General features: G+C 37.2%; 1 non-coding gene across 1 annotated transcript; it reads right to left on the bottom strand.

Moving 5' to 3' along the window:
• Window positions 1-6,262: 6,262 nt before the first annotated feature.
• Window positions 6,263-6,370, bottom strand: LOC112774752 (small nucleolar RNA R71). Its single transcript, XR_003189215.1, has one exon. It is a non-coding gene; the product is annotated as a small nucleolar RNA R71 (small nucleolar RNA).
• Between the last annotated feature and the right edge of the window lie 951 nt (window positions 6,371-7,321).

Below are 7,321 nucleotides of genomic sequence, written 5' to 3'. Positions count from 1 at the left end.
CCATGGCTAACAAAATATATATAAACCCATTGGAATTTGGAAATGGCCCCATGAAGTCCATGCCCCAAACATAAAAAAATCTCACAAAAAATCATCAGTTGTTGGGGCATCTCATCCCTTTGTGAGGTATTTCCAGATTTCTGGCATTGATGAAAGGATTTGCAAAATTGGTTGGCATCCCTAAATAAAGTAGGCCACCAAAATCCACAGTCTAGAACCTTCCTTGCTGTTCGTTGTGGGCCGAAGTGAACCCCACTCTCAAATGAGTGGCAAAATTGAAGGATAGACTGAAACTTAGATTTCAGCATACACTTTCTAATTACTTGGTCCGCCCCATGCCTTTATAGATGTGGGTCATCCCAAAGATAATACTTAGCATCATTTCTCAATTTATCTTTTTGATGCTTTGAAAATTGTGGGGGAAAAACGTGAGCGACCAAGTAATTAGCAATCGGGGCAAACCAAGAGGTATTTTGGGATATTGCTTGCAAGGTATATAAGTGAAATGAATCATTGATAAGAGTGGGATCCGGGGTTAAATGTTCAAGCCGACTCAAATGGTCATCTACCAAATTTTGGGACCCACTTCTATCCTTGATCTCCAAGTCAAATTCTTGCAAAAGTAATATCCACCTAATGAGCCTAGGCTTTGACTCTTTCTTCTTTAGCAAATATTTCAAAGCAGCATGATCCGATTACACCACCACTTTAGAGCCTAGCAAATAAGGTCGAAACTTATCCAATGCAAAAACAATGGCTAAAAGCTCTTTTTCGGTAGTGGTGTAATTCGACTGGGCCGAATCTAAGGTTTTTGAAGCATACGCTATAGTGTAAGGGGCGTTACCATCGCGCTGTGCTAGCGCGGCACCTACGGCGTGATTCGAGGCATCACACATGATCTCAAAAGGTTGATTCCAATTTGGGCCTCACACAACAGGAGTTGTGGTCAATGCCTTCTTTAATTTGTCAAAAACTTTTTTGCAATCCTCATCAAAATTGAATTCTACATCCTTTTGAAGTAGGCGGGAGAGGGGTAAGGCAACTTGGCTAAAATTCTTGACAAACCGGCGGTAAACACCTGCATGACCAAGAAAGGAATGGATCTCCCTCACCGAGGAGGGGTAAGGTAAACTCGAAATAACATCGATCTTAGCCGGGTCGATGGAGATTCCGTCTTTAGATACAATATGACCCAACATTATACCTTGTTTCACCATAAAGTGATATTTTTCAAAGTTCAATACAAGGTTAGTGATGACAAGTCATCTTAGGCTAGTTTCACAAGCCTTTTTAGTCATTTTTACTTAGTTTTCATGCATTTCTTAGGCAACAAGTAAGTAGTTGGATTAGAATATCATGTTTATCTTGATTTAATCAAACATTATTAATTTTATACATTATCATGAGATTTATGCAAGAATTATGTGATTATTATGAATGATGCAAAACTTTATGATTTTAGCAAGGCTTTGATTGCATGTTTGATTGATGATAGATGAAAAGATGCAAGGAAAAAATAGAGAAAGAAGCAAGGCAGAGGAACGCTACGCTCAATTGAAGAACGGTACGCTCTCTAACGACGTGCACGCGTACAGAACGCTTACGTCTAAGGCAAGAATTTTGGAAGACCCACGCGTACGCGTGCATGACGCATACGCATGGGTATGATCAGCGCTCGTTACAAAAAGAAGCACTACGTTCTCTTCAAACGAGCGCATGTGACACCTTCAAAATTGGAATTGAAGATTTGCCATCGACGCGCATGCGTACATGATGCGTATGCGTGGATGCATCAACGGTGATAAACAGCGCGAATGCGTGTATGATGCTGCAGCGTGGAAATGCTAATTTGACAGCCACGTGCACGCGTCGGGAGCGCTCATGGCACGAACGTAGCGTTCGTTTAAAGAGCGCTACCATAGGACGCACACGCGTATGTTACACGTACGTGTCGATGGGCAAAAACGCAAAGGGACGCATGGGCATGCAGCACGTGTACGCCTGATGAGTACTAAGCGAGGAAAGACGCGCACGCGCAGGAGACGCGTATGCGTCGGTGAACGAGCGTTGCACTCTCTTTGAGAACGCTACGTTCTCCTGGGAAGCCTCACCATCTTACCAGCCGAAGACCCATTCTAACTTACCTCAACAAAGGCCAGAAAAGCCCAATCCAAGTACTGGAAGACTGAATTGGAAAGTATACAAATAGAGGAGAATTTGATTTGTAGAGAGGCTGGCTGGCAGATCTGGAAGGCCAATGAGGCAGAGACCCCAATTGGGGAATTCTGCATTCTTTGTATTTTTCCTTTCTGTAATTTTCTTTGTTTTCTGTTTTCTTGAGCAATGATGAACTAAACCCCAAATTCATTAGGGGGAGGAGCTCTATTGTAATCATTATTGATCAATGAAATTCTTCTTCTTCTCAATCCACTTGAGTAGCTATAGGATATTGATGAGCGGATAATTTATACACCTTTTGGCATTGCTTTTACACAGTTTTCAGTATAATTTAATTAGTTTTTAGTATATTTTTATTAGTTATTAATTAAAATTTACATTTCTGGACTTTACTATGAGTTTGTGTATTTTTCTATGATTTCAGGTATTTTCTGGCTGAAATTGAGGGACCTGAGCAAAAATCAGATTCAGAGGTTGAAGAAGGACTGCAGATGCTGTTGGATTCTGACCTCCCTGCACTCAAAATAGATTTTCTGGAGCTACCGAATTTCAAATGGAACGCTCTCAATTTCGTTGGAAAGTAGACATCCAGGGCTTTCCAGCAATATATAATAGTCCATACTTTGCCCGAGTTTAGACGACGCAAACTGGCGTTCAACCCCAGTTCCATGCTGCATTCTGGAGTTAAACGCCAAAAACAGGTTACAAAGTGGAGTTAAACGCCAGAAAAAGGTTACAAACTGGTGTCCAACTCCAAGAGAAGCCTCTACACGTGTAAAGCTCAATGCTCAGCCCAAGCACATACCAAGTGGGCCCCAGAAGTGGATTTCTGCATCATTTACTCATTTCTGTAAATCCTAGTAACTAGTTTAGTATAAATAGGACTTTTTACTATTGTATTTACATCTTTGGAACATCTTTCGATCCTTTGATCACGTTTAGGGGGCTGGCCATTCGACCATGCCTGGACCATTATCACTTATGTATTTTCAAACGGTAGAGTTTCTACACACCATAGATTAAGGTGTGGAGCTCTGCTGTTCCTCATGAATTAATACAAAGTACTGCTGTTTTTCTATTCAATTCAAGCTTATTCATATTCTAAGATATCCATTCACACCCAAGAACATGATGAATGTGATGATTATGTGACGCTCATCATCATTCTCACTTATGAACGCGTGCCTGACAAACACTCCTGTTCTACATGCAAACAAGCTAGAATGAATTTCTCTTAGATTTCTAATACAGAGGACTGAGTCCGAGATATTAGAATCTTCGTGGTTTAAGTTAGAACCCATGGATGGCCATTCTTGAGATCCGGAAAGTCTAAACCTTGTCTGTGGTATTCCGACTAGGATCTGGGAAGGGATGGCTGTGACGAGCTTCAAACTCGCGAGTGCTGGGCGTAGTGACAGACGCAAAAGGATAGTAAATCCTATTCCAGTATGATCGAGAACTGACAGATGATTAGCCAAGCAGTGACGGCGCATTGGACCATTTTCACAGAGAAGATGGGATGTAACCATTGACAACGGTGATGCCCTACATAAAGCTTGCCATGGAAAGGAGTAGGAATGATTGGATGAAGACAGCAGGAAAGCAGAAGTTCAGGAAGAACGAAAGCATCTCTATACACTTATCTGAAATTGTCACCAAAGAATTACATAAGTACCTCTATCTTTATTTTACGTTTTATTTATCTTTTTATTATCAATTCACCATAACCATTTGAATCCGCCTGACTGAGATTTACAAGGTGACCATAGCTTGCTTCAGGCCGACAATCTTCGTGGGATCGACCCTTACTCACGTAAGGTTTATTACTTGGACGACCCAGTGCACTTGCTGGTTAGTTGTGCGAAGTTGTGATAAAGAAATAAGATTATGAACGTGCGTATAAAGTTTTCAGCGCTGTTACCAAGGAATGGAACCGTCACGATTTCTGCGCACCAAGTTTTTGGCGCCGTTACCGGGGATTGTTCGAGTTTGGACAACTGACGGTTCATCTTGTTGCTTAGATTAGGTAATTTTATTTTAATTTTAAGCTTTTATTTCTTATTTTCGAAAAATACAAAAAAAAATTTCTTATTTCTCGTTTTTCCCAATTAATTTAAAAAAAAAAAACAAAAAAAAATTAACAAAATCATAAAATCAAAAATATATTTGATGCTTCTTGTTTGAGTATAGAGTCAAGTTTTAAGTTTGGTGTCAATTGCATCTTTTTAATTTTCTAAAAATTATTTTCGAAAATTTCATGCATTGCATTCTTCATGATCTTCAAGTTGTTCTTGGCCAGTCTTCTTGTTTGTTCTTCATATTTTCTTGTTTTGTGTCTTTCCTTGTTTTTCATATCAATTCTTGAATTATTAATGTCTAAAGAATAAAAATTTTTATGTTTGGTGTCTTGCATGTTTTCTTTTCTTGAAAATTTTTCAAAAATAAGTTCTTGGTGTTCATCTTGAAATTCAAAGTGTTCTTGGTGTTCATCTTGACATTCATAGTGTTTTTGCATGCATTTTTGGTTTTGATCTTAATTCTTCATGTTTTGTTTCATTCTTGCTGTTTAAAGAAAAAAAAAAGAGAGAAAAACATCAAAAAGATATCTTTTCCTTTTTTCTCTTTCTTTATTAAAATTCAAAAATCAAAAAAATATCTTTCCCTTTTTTCACTCATAAATTTTCGAAAATTTGAGTTGACTTTTTCAAAACTTTTTAAAATTTAGTTGTTTCTTATGAGTCAAATCAAATTTTCAATTTAAAAATTCTATCTTTTTCAAATCTTTTTCAAAAATCAAATCTTTCTCGTTTTTCCTTTCATAATTTTCGAAAATTCCAAAATGATTTTCAAAAATCTTTTTCTTATTTCTATTTCAAATTTTCAAAATTAATGCTAACAATTAATGTGATTGATTCAAAAATTTTAAGTTTGTTACTTGCCTAGTAAGAAAGGTTCAATCTTTAAACTCTAGAATCATATCTTTTTAGTTTCTTGTTAGTCAAGTAATCAACTTTAATTTTCAAAATCAAATCTTTTTAAATTTCTTTTTCAATTCTTTTTCAAAATAAATTTCAATCACATCTTTTTCAAAATCAATTTCAAAATCTTTTCTAACCTCTTATCTTTTTAAATTGATTTTCAAATCTTTTTCAATCAATCTTATCTTTTTGTTTCAATCATATCTTTTTAAAACTACCTAACTAATTCTCTCTCTAATTTTTGAAAATCCCTTCCCTTTTTTTCAAAAAAATTCTTTTTTAATTAATTAATTGTTTTAAAAATGTAATTTAATTTGATTTCAATTTTAATTTTCAAAATTTAACTTTAAATTTTAATTCTAATTTAATTAATTTTTGAAATTCCCTCTCTCTCATCTCCTTCTATTTATTTATTTATTTATTTATTTATTTACTAACACTTCTCTTCATCTCAAAATTCGAACCTTATCTTCCTCTTGGTGTTCGAATTTCTCTTCTTCTATTCTTATCTTCTTCCACTCACATAAAGGAATCTCTATACTGTGACATAGAGTATTCTATATCTTCTTTTTCATATGAGTAGGAACAAGGATAAGAACATTCTTGTTGAAGCTGATCCTGAACCTGAAAGGACTCTGAAGAGGAAGCTAAGGGAAGCCAAAGCACAACTCTCTGGAGAAAATCTGACAGAAATTTTTGAAAAAGAAGACAACATGGCCGAAAATAATAACAATGCAAGGAAGATGCTTGGTGACTTTACTGCACCTAATTCCAATTTACATGGAAGAAGCATCTCAATCCCTGCCATTGGAGCAAACAACTTTGAGCTGAAACCTCAATTAGTTTCTCTAATGCAACAGAACTGTAAGTTTTATGGACTTCCATCAGAAAATCCTTTTCAGTTCTTAACTGAATTCTTGCAGATCTGTGATACTGTTAAGACCAATGGGGTTGATCCCGAGCTCTACAGGCTTATACTTTTCTCGTTTGCTGTAAGAGACAGAGCTAGAATATGGTTGGACTCTCAACCTAAAAACAGTCTGAACTCTTGGGATAAGCTGGTCACGGCTTTCTTAGCCAAGTTCTTTCCTCTTCAAAAGCTTAGTAAGCTTAGAGTGGATGTTCAGACCTTCAAACAGAAAGAAGGAGAATCCCTCTATGAAGCTTGGGAGAGATACAAGGAACTGACCAAAAAGTGTCCTTCTGACATGCTTTCAGAATGGACCATCCTAGATATATTCTATGATGGTCTGTCTGAGTTATCAAAGATGCCACTGGACCATTCTGCAGGTGGATCCATCCACCTAAAGAAAACGCCTGCAGAAGCTCAAGAACTCATTGACATGGTTGCAAATAACCAGTTTATGTACACTTCTGAAAGGAATCCTGTGAGTAATGGGACGCCTATGAGGAAGGGAGTTCTTGAAATTGATACTCTGAATGCCATATTGGCTCAGAATAAAATATTGACTCAGTAAGTCAATATGATCTCTCAAAGTCTGAATAGATTGAAGGAATCATCCAACAGTACTAAAGAGGCCTCTTCTGAAGAAGAAGCTTATGATTCTGAGAAACCTGCAATAGCAGAGGTAAATTACATGGGTGATCCCTATGGAAACACCTATAATCCCTCATGGAGAAATCATCCAAATTTCTCATCGAAGGTTCAACAAAAGTATCAACAAGGTTTTAATAATGATGGAAGAAATAGGTTTAGCAATAGCAAACCTTTTCCATCATCCACTCAGCAACAGACAGAGAATGCTGAGCATAATCCATCTAGCTTAGCAAATATAGTCTCTGATCTATCTAAGGCCACTTTGAGTTTCATGAATGAAACAAGGTCCTCCATTAGAAATTTGGAGGCACAAGTGGGCCAGCTGAGTAAAAGAGTCACTGAAATCCTTCCTAGTACTCTCCCAAGCAATACAGAAGAGAATCTGAAAAGAGAGTGCAAGGCCATTGATTTAACCATCATGGCCGAACCTACAAGGGAGGGAGAGGACGTGAATCCCAGTGAGGAAGACCTCCTGAGACATCCAGTGATCAACAAGGAGTTTCCCTCTGAGGAACCAAAGGAATCTGAGACTCATCTAGAGACCATAGAGATTCCATTAAACCTCCTTATGCCATTCATGAGCTCTGATGAGTATTCTTCTTCTGAA

Source organism: Arachis hypogaea, chromosome 18, assembly GCF_003086295.3.
Source record: "Arachis hypogaea cultivar Tifrunner chromosome 18, arahy.Tifrunner.gnm2.J5K5, whole genome shotgun sequence".
Classification (NCBI taxonomy): domain Eukaryota; kingdom Viridiplantae; phylum Streptophyta; class Magnoliopsida; order Fabales; family Fabaceae; genus Arachis; species Arachis hypogaea.
Note: the sequence above shows the minus strand (reverse complement) of the source record. Positions and strands in the feature narration are given on the sequence as shown.